This window comes from Rhipicephalus sanguineus, chromosome 1 (assembly GCF_013339695.2).
Source record: "Rhipicephalus sanguineus isolate Rsan-2018 chromosome 1, BIME_Rsan_1.4, whole genome shotgun sequence".
Lineage (NCBI taxonomy): Eukaryota > Metazoa > Arthropoda > Arachnida > Ixodida > Ixodidae > Rhipicephalus > Rhipicephalus sanguineus.
The window spans coordinates 141,069,863-141,084,282 of NC_051176.1; positions in this window are offsets into that span (position 1 = coordinate 141,069,863).

Sequence of the window (14,420 nt, forward strand, 5' to 3'; positions counted from 1 at the left end):
AACATCCGGAGCAGCAACCCACTTGGAGGAGCCCTAGCAGAGGCTATTGGAAGCATTTTCAAGCCTAGAGTTCCTTTAAAATAATCTAATATATACTAACATTGCATGCAGGGCCAAGGATAATCTGATTTCACTAGTGCCACTCTCATGAGCCCTTTATCATATGGTGTGTTTCATTACGTTGCAACTCATCACATGGTTTTCTTATTTAAACTATGTCTTAAAGTTCATTCTAAACGAAAGTTCGTGCCATTTCTACATCTGAATAGTTTTATAAAATCATCTAAGAGGTGCAGAGCTTGTGTTACATCATTTGGCTCATCGTTGGTGGCATTATTATGTACAGCTATAGTATGTGCACAACTCGGACACCGTAATTAAAGGAGGAATTAATGTCGTAAATGTGCTTCAGTTTGACAGTTACCATATGTTTGGAAATTTTTGTATACTATCTCGGGACATAAAACTCTGCTTCCAACAGTCGGTAAAATTTAGCTCTCATAAATGCAAAAGAATTTCATACATAGTTGTTGAGCATTTGTAAGAGCAGTGCGCATTGGAATTGGCTTCATGCTGAAGCTCCCTCTTAACCTTAATTGTAATGTTTAAGTAACAAATGACATACAGCACGCTTGCTTTCAGAAGCAAGTGGAGTTTCACAAAAACACTGTGCCAAATCCAGTTGTCATGTGCCCCATTTCTCTATGCATGCTTCACAAGAATAGAAAGCAGAGCCCATATTCGAAACATTAGCTCAATGAAATTATACCTTAATTTATTGTGATGCCAAATTCACCTCATAAATTTCTGCTAAAGTAACATGCAATCAGTTTCCTTCGCTATGAAACAAAGGCATATGAAACAATCTGCATCAACCCCTCCCCCCACCTCCCCTAGTAGGAAGTTACTTGGGAATTTAAATTTGGAAGTTTATGCATAGCTAATTCCTCATGGCACATTCCAGAAGTATACATGTCTAGAAGGTAATGCAGCAAGGTTGCAGCTGCCCAAGATTTAATAATAATAATTGTTGGGGTTTAACGTCCCGAAACCATGATGTAACTATTAGGGACACCATAGTGGAGGGCTCTGGAAATTTTGACCACCTGGTGTTCTTTAACGTGCACCTAAATCTAATTACATGGGCCTCAAGCATTTTCGCCTCCATCGAAAATGCAGCCGTCACGGCCAGGTTTCAATCCCGCGACCTTTGGGTCAGCAGTCGAGCACCATAACCACTAGACCATCGTGGCGGGTGCCTAAGGATTACATTTGATGGGAGGGGTGCACAAGCATATTTGCACCCCCTCCCCCACATCTATAACAGACGCCTTTGCTATGGTGGTTCTTGAGAAGAACACATCACCTTCTCCAACCCTTGCACAAGCAAGGCTTAGCTACAGACCTTTTTGGTGCCTTGTTCCATAGGTCGATAGTTTTGATTTTGCCCAGGGAGGAGGGTAGGCTGGGTGCCAAGGCATTTTCCTCTCTCTCACTCTCTCTCTCTCTCTCTCTATATATATATATATATATATATATATATATATATATATATATATATATATATATATATAGACACACGCACAGAGTGAGGGAGAAAGGACACATTGAAATATCCCTACTTACTAGGTTTCGGCTATAGTCCAGATAGTGTTGGGCTCAGAATTTTACAGGGTAACTTCTTGGAAGCAGGTGCTGCACAAAGATGCTGAGCAAAGCATCACACATTAAAGACCTTTTTAGAAGATACAGAACACAGATGAAGTAGATTTCATAACTGATAGCATGATAGTATCTTTATTAGATACCATTAAATGTATACTAACAAACAGGACACAGAAGACCCATGTGTAACAAGTAGGGGTGTGCGAATATTCGAAATTTCGAATATTTTTCGAATAGTGTTTCCTATTCGATTCGATTCGCACTGAAATTTTACTATTCGAACTATTCGAACTTCCCAAAGACAAATGCAGTCAACGTCTGGTTAAAAGTGACCCCTTCAGATTTTTTATATGCTTCACCTCATTACACTCTCGTATTGCGGCAAAGCTGCCTTTCAAGCACCGTTACAGTCAAGAGACAGTCAACGTCCGATTGGAAGGGGTCCCTAGATTTTCAATACGCTTCACCTCCTCACACCCCCGTATTGCGGCAAAGCTGCCTTTCCAGCTCCGTTACGGTCGAACTTAGCCAAGAAACAGTCAACGTCCGTTTAGAAGTGGTCACTAGATTTTCAATATGCTTCACCTCATCACGCCCCCGTATTGCGGCAAAGCTGCCTTTCAAGCTCCGTTACGGTCGAACTTAGCCAAGAGACAGTCAGATTGGAAGTGGTCCCTAAATTTTCAATATGCTTCACCTCATCACACCCCCGTATTGCGGCAAAGCTGCCTTTCAAGCACCGTTACAGTCAAGAGACAGTCAACGTCCGATTGGAAGTGGTCCCTGATTTTCAATATGCTTCACCTCCTCACACTCCCGTATTGCGGCAAAGCTGCCTTTCCAGCTCCGTTACGGTCGAACTTAGCCAAGAAACAATCACGCTTGGAAGTGGTCCCTAGATTTTCAATATGCTTCACCTCATCACACCCCCGTATTGCGGCAAAGCTGCCTTTCAAGCTCTGCTACGGTCGCAAATGTATTAACTCAAGAAAACGCTGGTTCCAATATGGAGATGAAAGGTGTGGCAGAGTTGGGGGCTCAATGCTGTTTTGGACCTGAAATTCGGGCAGAAAGTCCGAAAAATCGAACGCCGAAGCTTTTTAGCATCCAAAATTTCAGATGTTCTTATGTATCGACGTCTACGAGGCAGATTTGGAACTCCGGACTTGAAGGGAGCACACCCTTGTCTGCCACATCAGTTAGGCTTTCACAGAAGTTGAAAGAGGAGGAGAGGCTGAGGAAATGGCATCTCTGCCTATCACGTGTAAAGTGTTGTCGACAACACTTTGGTTGCACCAAATCATGTACATAAATACAATTCGGCCTCTACATTGCCTCATTCTTGATAAGAAAGACAACTATGAAATATGACCCCACCAGCGCTTCATCAACCTAGCGAAAAGAAACACTTTCATGTTGCTATCTCAAAAAAACATACTTAGGGATTCTCTGCAACTTTTTCTGTAATTTCACTTCAAATTATTCGAAAAATGTTTGAGAAATATTCGAAAATTATTCGATTCGATTCGCACTCAATCTTTAATATTCGAATTCGCTTCGCACCCACAATTTTGCTATTCGCACAGCTCTAGTAACAAGTGATGAGGTTGAAAGGGCTCTGCAAGGCACGTGTGTGAGGAAAAGCGGCTTGGGAAGATGGAATAACCGTCGACTTGACCCAATATTGAGGGGTCGTTACTCTATAGGAAACCTGTGACAAACAGGGGCGTAGCCAAGGGGGGGGGTTGGGGGGGTTCAAACCCCTCCCGAAGTTTTTCAGTTTTGCTTGCGTATATAGGCACGCACACATACAAACGCACGCACGAGCATACATAAAGTATGGTTGAACCCCCCCCCCCCCGAAAAAATTTCTGGCTACGCCCCTGGTGACAAACTATGTTTTAGTACTTTTAATTTCAAGCGTACCAGGGTTTGAAAAAATGCCAACATCATACTAAACTATGAGACACAAGAAGTAAACAAGTTCAATAAATTTAGGTTTATTGACTTGCTTTCAGTACTGTATAAAATAGTGACCAAGCTAATTGCGATAAAATCAGGGCAATATGAGGCTTTAGTCGACCTAAAAGAAAGGGCGTTCTACAAAGAATCACAGCTGTCATGACATCAGTGAAGTAATGAGTAAAACTGTTCTCTCTATATGGCATTCATAGACCATGAAAACGTACTTGAGTCAACAGAAATAAAAAAAGTGGTAGAGACATTTCCTAGTCATGGAATAGAGGTACAGACAGACAGACAATGAACTTTATTATGGAATAGAGGTAGCATACATGAAAATACTTCAGCAATATATCTGTAGAGGTTCCATTGCTCGCTTGATTGTCCACAAGAAAAGCGAAAACATACCAACCCGAGATTGAAAACGATCAAGCAAAGAGACACAATCTCTCCAATGCACGGCACGCTTGGGAGTTTTAAACCTATTAGATAGGGAATGCATCAAAGTGAGGATCAGTGGCAAATATATCAGCAGCCTATGGTTTGCAGATGACACATTGTGTTCAGTAGCACTGGGGATGAATTGCAACAGATGACTGAGGACCTTTGCCATGAAAATTAGCGTGGTTGAGCACTAATATGAAGAAGACAAAAGTAATGTTCAGCAGCCTGGTGGGATAATTCGTGATGGGCAAGTGGCCCCTAGAATCAGTTCCCAAAGTACATTTAACTAGGTAAATTACTCACAAGAGCAATTGATTGTTAGAAGCAAATTGTCAGAATAAAAAATTCGGCAGATCCCACTCATTATGGGAATCAGTTTCATGCAAAGCAGCCAGCGAGTACTTCTCTTCTGTAATTTATGACATTGAGCCAAGCGTTACGAGGAGCATCAATGTGTTTTTGCAAGTGTAGTAGTTGTGTGCACACCGTGGGCTTACTAGGCACGTCGACAACACTGGCTTTTAAAAGGTAACTTATGATATTATATGTAACGTCAGGACTAATGCTAGAGCACATACGTCAGTATTATCGAAACGAAGTGCACTTTAGGGTGCATTGATGTGAATATCATACGTAACTTTCATTAATGCATTTCTCCGGGGTCAAGCAACGCTTGAATATAGCTTGCCGAATCATAGGAATACAAATGTAATGTTTATTAGGCTGCTATAAAAGCGGAGCCAACACTGGAACTACAGAACCTAACCTGACACGACGCCTGTATCGTAGGAGTTCATATTTAGTATTATTGCCTCGCTATAAATTTAGATAGACAGCACCACAACCACAATTGATTTTGCACCAACATTACGCCTGTATAGGGTGTTTTTCCAAAGCAGTTTCTAGGCATGGCGTGGCTCTGTGGTAGTATAGCTGACTGCCACGCAGAATGCTTGGGTTCGATTCTTGCTGGGATCCTAATTTGTATTCTTTGCATTCATCGGGTCAACATGGTCGATGTTGGTTCTTCTTAACGCTCTCGCATTTAAATTACCACTGTCTGTTCTTGCCATTCCTAGGTAGATATAAACTGTCAGTCACCTGTGGCGCATACCCGCACACCGTGGCCCGTGGTAAACAGGTATGTGCCACATGTGTCTGGAGGAAAGGGTTTTACGACGTACGCGACAGGATTTTCACGTTATTCATGTTATGACCAGACAGTCATATTCGTCAAACCCTCTTACCCTCCCATGCCAATTTTCGTCTACACCAAGTTAAGGAGGCGATCACGAGAGCGCCCAGACGTAGGCATTTAGACAGACAGACAGACAGATACGCAGATAGAAACGCTCAAAGTGCCTAAGGTTCGCTAAGAAATGCTTTGCATTTAAAATGTGTTGGAATGCATACGGCAGCATTACCAAATCATGATCAGCAGCTCACTGTTATAGTTGAAAAATATACAATCAGTGCATTCCGCTAGTACGAACACATAAGGCAAATATTTGGAGGTTACGGTATCTACTCAAAAATAGGTCGAGCACAAGTGCAGGTTGACCCCTATGTATTGTGCTTTACGAGGAAAAAAAAAAGGTCGACCCACATATTTTGCGAAACAGAAAAACTGGAACATGACACGCCTTTATTTACAATAAGCATGGCTTACTTACAGTAAGCACGCACAAAATCCATTACGTGTCAGTTTTCAGCAAGCAAAAGCATGGCCTTGGAGGTCTGTATTTTCTCAATTAACAGTTGGACAACGGAATCACATACAGTGATCATGGTTCCATGGATGACGCCGTTCTCATTTCCACGCTTTCATCAGTCAACAAAAAATTACAGCATATCCACAGGGTGAATGATGATGAGTCGGGCGAAGCTCTGGAGGGAATCATCGGTAAACCGTGATACTCTTCCGTGAAATTCGCCCAGTACATCATATAAAGAGTGTGAACACTGCGGTGAGGTTATTATCGAACCAAAGTCGCTCACACACGTCGCAACTGTGGCCAAACGAATGAGCGAGAAATTCCCGCTCGAACCGCGCGTCGGCTCCTTGAATGCGAGACCGCTGGCGCCGCTTGGTCGCCGCTTCCCGCGCAGGAGCACCATCAAGGTCTGCCACGCGCCGCGCTCGCTTCGCCGCCGCTTCTCTGGCTCGCCTTTCGGGGTCCGCTGCTCGGAGTGCACGTTGCGCTTGCGCCGCGGCTGGCGCGCACCGTCGCGGGATCCGCCAGGCGCCGCGCTCGCTTCGCCGCCGCCAGAGCCATCTATACCCTTCGCGAGAGTTTGGCGATTGTTTCATCTCGCCGCTCTCCCGCTCTCCGACAGGAGTGTCGGCAGGATTTTGTCTTGGGGGGGGGGGGGGTGAAAAGCAGTGTTGCATGGCGTTTGGGGGAGGGGGAGAGTACTGGTGTAGCTTGGGTGGCGGCAATATATGGCTGGAGGGGAGCAAATGCCCCTTTTGCACCCCCCTGCCGACGCCCATGCTCTCCGAGCTCCGCCCCAGCGCTGCAGCCCTCTTCTCGTGACGTAAACGCTCTCTCCTCGCCGGCGGCGGCGGGCGGCAGTGGCGACAGCGCCACAGCGCGGCGCGGAGTCCGGCCAGTCCGGCGCTGCCGCGACGGAGAGACGCCGGCGCGCCGCACTTCCACGACCACTGAGAAGCGCGCGTAGGTTACGATGTGCGAAACCGCGCGTATTCATGGCGACTGCTCCTCGCATTCAAGCGTGAATTTGTTGCGTGCGATGGGCTGCTGTTGCGCGCCCATCGTTCGTGCGTGCGTTTGTATGTGTGCGTGCATATATACGCAAGCAGAACTGAAAAATTTCGGGGGGGTTTGAACCCCCCAACCCCCCCCCCCCCCTGGCTACGCCCCTGGTTGAACCACCCCCCCCCCCCCGAAAAAAATTTCTGGCTACGCCCCTGACCGCGACCGACTGCTCCGTGCTATGCGAGATACGTACTTGAGTATTTAGCTTGCAATATTGCTGGTATTATAATCAGCGTACCATTAACACAAACTATAATTTGTTGTGTAATGGGGCCCTTTCAGGCGCACAACCTTTAAAGATAATTTTGTCACGCTGAAAGAGTTTTATGGTTCGCGTTTCGGTCGCGTGTTCTGAGCGCGAGCTTGGGATGTTACCGTGATGTTGTGAGGGGAAGATTTTTTATTTCGATATCGCAAATTAGTGCCGCCGCGCGTCAGCTGCGGCGGTTACCTGGCATGTGTTGTCGTTATGTGGTCTGCGTTTCTGTGGCTGTCAGCCTATGGTGTCATTTACCGCTGTGTTGCCACTTGTGTACATGCTACCAGTTTCACGTTTAATTCGCGCATGTAAATTAATCTGTGCCTCTGTGCTAGCGAATGTGCCTTGCGCTTTTTAGTCATGCTCGTATAGTGCACGATGTCTGTGCTCGTGCAGGATAGCAAGGGGCCCTTATGTGCTCGATGAAATTTCGTGATTAGGAAGTATAGAGCGCGAAGAAGTTGAGCAGAAAAATGATTTTGTAAAGTAAACCAACAGAATGTCCGCTATCAGACTAGCCGAACGAGGTATTGTTTTCATTTAACACGCGCCTACTGGGGGCCCTGCACCTGCTCTGACGAAAACCTTAGATGCCTCAGCAAACGCGAAAATTGACCACCGGCGTCGGCGGCGTCAACACACGAGGGATGTCAAAAATCATCACGTAATGACGTGACCATACGACCAAAGATTGTGACGTCATCATGACGTCGAATAACGTGACTTCACGCGATGACGTCAGCACATGACCAGATGTGGTGTAGAAAGATTGCAGTGCCTCCGATCTTGGAGGCAGTGCAAAACAGTGTTAGGTCACAAAGCTTTCGAGGGGGGGGGGGGGTGAGGAACAATACATCAACTGAAGAAAAGGAAGACGGCTTTCGCCTTCGAGTGGTCTTAGGCGAATGCATAAAGGACCCTGTGAGTTTTTTTTTTTTTCTCTCTTATTAGAGAGTTTTAATGCCGGGGACTCCAAGCCGCTTCCTTATTCACCCTCTTACGTTCCCTTGTATTCTCAGCCGCACCCATCGACTATACAAAGGAACGTAAGGGGCTTACGTACGCAAGGCACTTTGGGGTCCCGGCACTAAAATTCGCTAAGAGGGAATTTTAGGGCTCGTACGTGCGCTGGTATCTGTTTCTTTTAAAAGCAGAGCTGGTTAAGCTTGGAGAATCCCCATTAGTGGTGAAAGAAATTGTCATCATCATGAACCGGCACGCAATCCATCCTCTTCTTTATCTTCTGCTTTGCTGCCAGAACACGTGCACAGACTTTTCCGGCGTGGTATGCAATGATTCTCACGTAACACTTGTCACGTGACATGTTCCAAAAATCACACCTGTTATATATGCTCGTACGTCACAGAGTCACATCACGCAATACCAATTTTGGTGTATATCAATCTGGCGGAACGGCCGCCATCGCTCATGAGCGTGGCACGTAAGTCGATCATGCTGTACATGACTCGTGTGTAATGAAATTCACATTAACGCCCATTATTTATGTTCGTCGCACAGTCGCACTACCAATTTTGGTGTATATCAAGCAAGCGAAACGTCCGCCAGCGCACCATGAGTGTGGCACGCGTTCATGCTGTACATGACACGCGTGTCATGATTTTCATAATACCTCCTGTTATTTATGTTCGCCAGACACTTGTCAAGCCATACCAATTTTGGTATGTATCAAATTAACGAAACGGCCGCAAAAGCCCCAAGACTGTGGCATGTAAATCATGCTGTACATGACACGCATGTCATGATTTTCATGTTATGACCAGTCATTTATGTTTGTCAGACAGTCACATTATGCCATACCAATTTCGGTATACACCCATGAACGAAACGGCCAGGAGAGCACAAATTCGTAGGCGGCTAGATAGGTAGATAGACAGATAGATACGCTCAAAGTCGCAGAAGTTCGCTAAGAAATGCTTCGCATTAAAAAAAAAACCAAGATAGACGCAAACCCACAGGTCTTCATAGCTCGAAAAGTCACCGTGATCACGATACTCGCTCATGCGAATTCTGAGCGCAGCTTTGTGTTGAGGCAACGCGAGCTGTGTTTGAATTTCTGGCTATCCGCATTGGAACATTCGTTACATATTGCCACAGAAAGTGCCAGTACTCGAGTGCTACGCAACGCCACTCTGTGCATTGCAGGCGTCATCGACATCCCCGTCACGACGAGACAGTAGCAGCGCACCCACCAGCCCTGCATGCGCACGAGCTCCGACCGAAGGGCGAGCACGCATGACAGAGGAAGAAAGTGAGGTTAGAGGCCAGTGGCTCGTGATATCGACAGAATCCACGTTCGCTGTCTTTCGTCCTCGATCGCTCTATCGGTTACGCCGATTACGCCAACGGCGATGCCGAACAACGCAGGAACAGACGCCTACGAGCTGCGCTCTAAAAGCACAGCGCGTATCGCGTCGTGGACTCGAATCGGCGTGAACAACTCAGTTTCACGATGATTTGGACACGTCTAATTCACTGCATATTTTTCATTAAATTTGTATAACAATGTTCGTGCACAATTTCGATCGCTTTCGCAATGGCGGACGCCGCTGGAGCGGAGGCGGGGCGGTGACGTGAACAGCGTCATCGCCGCGCCGCGACGTCACTGCCCCGCCCATTCGCCAGACTCTGCTGGATGTTGGAAAGTAGCGGCGCTTCTTTATCCACGCCGCCTCACCCTCGCCGGGCCGTCAACCTCCTCTTTCTTCACCCTCTCTTTCGCGGAACCGGCGCATCCGCAACGCTGAATGGCTGCGACGCGCGATACCTCCCAGTCAGGTGACCCTGACGTCACGAGAAGCGAGTGCAAGCACAGATGCTCACGCACGCCCTGAACCCTCCAAGCGTCAACCCTCCACAGGCGTGTGTGTACGGGTGTGTGCAGGTGTATGCGTGTTTGTATGTGTGCATATGTGCGCCTGCGTCTGTATGTGCGTGTGCGCACGTGTTAACGTGTGAGTGAATGGGCGTGCGTTTGTGTATGTGTCTTTGTGCGTGTACGCACGTATGTGTGTGTGTATGTGTATGCCTGCGCGTGCGAGCGTTTGTGTTTTTGCGCGCGTGTATGTATGTGCGCATAGGCGGAGAGTTCATTTTACCGGAGGGGGCGGGGGCCCGACTTGCTCTTCCACATTTCTCTCTCACTCTCCCTACATACATATATATATATATATATATATATATATATATATATATATATATAGAGAGAGAGAGAGAGAGAGAGAGAGAGGAGAAACGGAGAGAGAGGAGTCCAACTTCCAAATTAAAGAATTTAATGTAACTTTTGGCTCGAAGCGAAAAAGGTCGCGTAGGCGACCTTTTTCATTGACTCGTTGACTGCGTCGCGTAAAATCGCCTCACTCAATGCGTGGGGTTAGGCTTTACTTTGTTAAAATATGCGCCACACAGGAGACAGTAGGCTGTAACGCTATCACAGGAAGCTTTCATTATATGCCAGTGAGTTCAATTCAAAATGGCCGAAAGTAATTCTGAGATGGTAGCAAATACCATTTGCTACCAGTACACCTTGTGCGAAGCTGTGGTTATGAACAGGGCCGTACCCAGGAATTTTTTTCGGGGGGGGTTTGCGTGTAGAACGGCTGCCATTTTTTAAGATTTATACTGGCTTATTTTCGTGAATAAAACAAGTACATCGCTTACTTGTAATAATTCGATGGTACTTTTCAATTATTTGTACCCAAATAAAGAAATTGGTATGTCAACCTCAAATTCTGGTTAAAGCAAGAAATAAGTTTGGACAATAGCACCACCAAAGCCGGGGACACCGCGACCAACGGCTCCTGATGAAGTAACACAATGTAACCGCGGTTCAAAAACGGTATGTATGTGTTACAAGCTGCCACTGTAGCGTCGCCAGCGCGAAGTCGGCGACGGGAATGGCAGCAGGTTAGGTCGTTCCGTACGTAAGCAGAGACAGTGAAGAGATCAGAGACGTGTGAGGGGAGGCGAACCAGAATGTGTAGGTGCCATGCCACTCACCTTCCTTGGGCATTGCCCAGTGGTAAAGGCGTCACTTTGCCCAGCGTTGACTGTAGAACAAAGGTCACTAGTAGTTGCACTGCGGCCACCATCATTTCCCGGCGGCGCATGGGTGTCCTGCTTGTGTTCGTTCTCAGGTGATTCATATAAACCGGTGCATTCTCCTGAGTCGCTACAGAAGTTCGGACGCGCTTGGCTTTCCACCAGTGCTGAGGAGGGCGAAGTTTTATCCTTCGAAGGAGGCGGTTCTTCTCCGTCCGCTTCATCGGTTCGAACTTTCTTGAAGTAAGACGCAAGACTCCTTTGCTTCGTTGTTGCAGAGTGTCTTTTCATTTTGCTGCCGCAATCCTGTGCACGCACACAGAAGTGGCCAGTGGCTCCAAAAAGACGTTTGCGACTGCTTCGACTGCCTGGCGTGAACGGCGGGCGATGTTTTCTTCCTCTCTTATCCACTTTACAGTGGCTAGAATGTAGAAGTGTGATGAACGCGCCGGCTCCCGCGTGGCGCATGTGTTTTCTGAACGCCGCTACAGCTGGTGTGCATGCAGGCCCATTATTGTACTCCAGCTGCAGCAAACTGGATTAACGCTACTTAAAGACCTTTTCACAGAAGACTCCATGGGCACTGCATACTCCCCTTAATATACGTGAACCCCCAAGAATGCACTGCCGAGACATTTGCACTCCCGTGGTACAGTCCAGAAAGGAGGTGTTGCTCCGTTCCTGTGAAAAAGTCACCTTTTCACAGACGGCTCCCTGGGCGCCTGCATAATTCTCTCTGGGCTGCGCTAATTAAATAGCCGTGACCCCCCAAAAATGCACTTTGTAGGCTGTGACGTCAGCCTCTGTACTCCCGCGCGCAGCCCAGCTTGGCGGCGTTTTCTCTCCTGTGAAAGTTGACCGCTGGTGCCGGATTGTGTGCCAGCTGTATCCTCGCTTTGTGCGCTTTGTAGGGAGGCGCATATACCTTCTGTGTACAGAAGAGGTAGATTTCCTTGCGTGTGGTTAAGGTTGTTCGAAGTTGCTCGGATATGCCAGTCTTTCAGTAGATGTCATCTTCGATGATTCGTTTCGGTGGCGAGGACTACAGTTTGAGAAAAGTTTACCCTGCAGCCTGCGTCCTCGGAATGCGCCGCTGAGTTTTTCCGCTTAGGGGTTTCGTTCCCTGGCAAATTTGCGCACGTCGTGTTGGTGTTGCCGTTGCTGTCGAACTGTTTACGTTCACAGAAGGAGACGCGCTTTTCGTAGGAACCCAAAGCCGACACGTGCGGTCCGCACAGACGGATAACTTCTCCAGCGGCAATGCACAAGGAAAGCATCTGGAATCAATAAAGGAGCTGCTACGGGGTGAAAGACGAAGGAACGCGAGGGCGAAGTGCAAAGCTGTACAAATAGGGCAGGTGCGAGGGAGGGAGCGCTGAGGTGTTCTGGTAAAAGGGTAGGTTTGAAGAAAGGAAGAAGAGGGAAGCAATGCCAGGAAAGTTGCAGTGTAACTTTGGCAGCTGGTGGTCGCTGTGAAGGCGTGTAAATATTTTAGTATCACCCGAAAACTTAAAGCATCAAAAAAATTTCGGGGGGGGGGTCAGAACCCCCTCAACCCCCCCCTAGTTACGGGCCTGGTTATGAATCTGGACGAGTAAGTGGCCGAACTTTTAGTAAAACCCTTTACTGATAAATCAAAACTGCGTACTATCTTTTCTCGGCACTTTTTATAAGCAGGCATGTCGAAGGGTACCAATATATGTAGGCAATCAAGAAATTACCCGTTTTTTTTATTGGCGAGTAAGTTTCTGCGAAAGCGTTCACTGACTGACTGTGTCGGGATTGCTTTGTATTCTCAGTATCATTTTTGTGTTCTCAAAACCATTCATTACGGGGTTCAAGACAATTAGAGCGCAGCTCTTTGGCGTCCCTTCCTGCGTTGAGCGCACATCGGCGTCGGCGGCGTAACCGATAGCGCGAACGAGGACGAAAGAGCGAACGCGGAGTCTGTCGATATCACGAGATACTGGCCTCTAACCTCGCTTTCTTCCTCTGTCGCGCGCGCTGGCCCCTCGGTCGGAGCTCGTGCGCATGCAGGGCTGGCACGTGGACTGCGACTGGCTTCGCTTGTCGGCGTTTCACTTGGTTCGCGACAGCTGCAATGTACAAAGTATATAGTGTGCGTAGCACTGGAGCGCTGGCAGTTTCTGTCGCAATATGTAACGAATGTTACATTGCTACAACTGCGGATAGTCAAAACTTCAAACACAGTTGGCGTTGCCCGAACACGAGGCTGCGCTCAGCGAATTAGGCAGTATCGTAATCGCCGGTGAATTTTTTAATTTGTCATAGCTTAAGTCGTCGCTTCAGTTGTTCATCAGCACAATACATTCTGCACGTAAAAATCCGTTTGAGGGCCACTTTTCCATTGAATGTTTGACTTGTCACTGGCCCATGTGCCGAACTTTAAATGGCTGAAATGAAAAAGAAGCGGTCATAAACAGCCTCCTGTAAAATAGCTGCCAGACAGGACGACCCGGGGACCTAAGCCAAGCTCTTAAAAAATACCCTGGGCCGGCGCCAGGGGGCGCTCCGCCCCCCCCCCCCCCCCATGAGTATTGCGGACCAAGACGTACCGAGCCAAATACGAAGGCACAGACACGTTATGTAGTATGGTGGCTAGTAGCCACCATATATGTAGTGCGTGTGGAGAGGAGGAGGAAACGGCTGAACATTTGATAATGTTCTGTAAAGGGCTTCACCCTACAGTCCAAGATAATGGCGCAGAATTTTTCAAAGCATTGGGGTTTAGGGACAATGAAGGCAAAATAGACTTTAAACAAGTAGAAATAGCCAGGAGGAGGCTAACCAATTGGTGGCTACAATCAAGGCACGAGTGAAATGCAATCCCTCAATACATAGTGATAGTACTTAACTTTATGGCTAGGTGGCGTGAGCCGCCGCCCGATCTAAAGGGCACAGCCGTATACATCCAGGTAAAGTCACTGGAACGGGAAAAGTACCGCGACTCCGCGACCGTCCTGCCCGCCGCCATATTTGGTCCAGCGCGGCCGAAGCTGCGGCGGCGCGGTGTTGGTTTCACGCGGAGTAACGCATGTTTTACGCATTGCGTGCGCTTTTGCAGCCCCGAATGAAGCATACTGTTGTTCTCTAACTCATTAGGAAAGAAATAGCGGCAGTTTTCAGTTGCATACACGCGCACGCACGCGTACTAACGCGATAAGGAAATGCGAACTGCGCGGCATTTACGCGCTCGGCTCTCGGCACATTATTAAATGCGGCGTATTTCT